Here is a 1,753-nt window from a genome sequence, read left to right as displayed (position 1 = left end):
AGCCCCTGGAGGCTGGCACTTTGAACTTGGACTTACTGTAAGAGAATAAACTCCTGTTTGATAAGGCCATCCCATTTGTGGTGTATGTCCTATTAGAGCGGTACTAGGTAACAGAACTTGAGGCTAGAAGTCCTAATTCAGGGTGTGGCTCTAGAAGAACTCTCTTTGTCTCTTTCAGATTCCACAGCCAGGCCGTTCTTCATTCCTTGGCAATTCCCATGTGCGTGTGTCTCCTGGTTCGTGTCTGTGTCTAATCTGCTCTTTTCATATCTCAGAAGTCATTAGGTTTAGGACACAATTTATACTGATGGGGACTCCTTAACATAGCAAAGAAAACCCTATTCCCAACCAAGATTACATCCATAGGTACAGGGGTAAGGATTCCAACACCTTTCTTACGGACACAATTCAATCCATAATATCACCTCCCAGAGTTGCTGAACACTATATTTTTTTTTAAAAAAAAAGCAAGCAAGAGTATTAGACACACAGTAGGTCTGCAGAGAAACATTTATTACACTGTCTATACAAATCCACGCCTATCCTGTATACTTTGGAATCTCTCAGATTTGACCACGGGGAGGATCCGCACCCAGTGCTCAAGTCAACAGCTGAGTCAAGACCAGATTTGACAAATGGTGGCTGGCAGTGAGGCGCAGCCCAGGGAGACACGGGTGAGAGGCCTCAGAACCCAGCTCTCCACACCAAAGGGCACACAGTTCCAGGATGCTCATTTCCTCTCCCAGCAGAGTATCCAAATCTTTCTATAAAGACAAATCGCCCTGTCTCTTCTAACAGCTGCAAGCAATGATAGAGACAAGAGAGAAACATGTTCTTCTGAGTCAGGATGTTCTGGGAAGTTTATTATTAAAAAAGTCACTCAAAACAGGATGGAACTTTAGGAAGGCTAATGGGGAAGCAGCCCAGACTTGGCTGGAATTTTAAAAAGGCCCACAGGAAGGAAAGGAAGGGATAAGGAACTCTGAGGCCAAGAAGGGCAAAGTAGGGGCAGGGAGGGTCCCTGGCCCAGGCTAAGGTAAGACCCTCTATCTATTCCATAAAGGATGTGATGCTTGAGAATAACCTGGCTATGATGGTTAATGTTATATATCAACTTGGGTAGGCTATGATTCTCAGTGGTTTAGCAGACACTGGACTCACTGCTCTTCTATAACGTAATACAATATCCTCCATTTTGTGATCTGATGTGAGCACCCAAATCAGTTGAAAAGTCTATCAATTGAAAGCCCGTCAGCTTCCTTGGGAGTGTGACCTATATCCAATATATATGGATATCTGGGCAAAACATGCTCTCTCAATCCTGCATCCAACACATTATCCTCTGACCTCCGGTTCTTGGATGTGAGCCAGCCATCTGACCAGCTGATTTTTGGTTTTTCAGCTCCTGCAACCCTGTGAGTCAGGAGAAGCCTTCAGCCTGATGCCTGACCATGGATTTGGGACTTGCCAACCTCCACAACTGTGTGAGCCATTTCCTTGAAATAAATCTCTCCATATTTGCTTCACTGGATTTGCTTCTCTATAGAATCCGGCCTAAAATACTGGCAAAGCCATCTGTTTAGCCCTTATAGGGTTGGGGCCCAAGTAGCTGGTGTCAAGTCTGTAAGGAAAAAAAGTACATATAATATGTGTGTGTGTGTGTGTGTGTATTTATATATATATACACATACACATATACATAAACCCACCAGCCACTCCTTGGAAGGAAGATGGGGCAATCTACTTCCATAGT

This window comes from Orycteropus afer, unplaced genomic scaffold (genome assembly GCF_000298275.1).
Source record: "Orycteropus afer afer isolate SDZICR_OR568_19922 unplaced genomic scaffold, OryAfe1.0 scaffold00031, whole genome shotgun sequence".
Classification (NCBI taxonomy): domain Eukaryota; kingdom Metazoa; phylum Chordata; class Mammalia; order Tubulidentata; family Orycteropodidae; genus Orycteropus; species Orycteropus afer.
The sequence above is the reverse complement of the archived record's forward strand: the minus strand, read 5'-3'. Positions refer to the sequence as shown.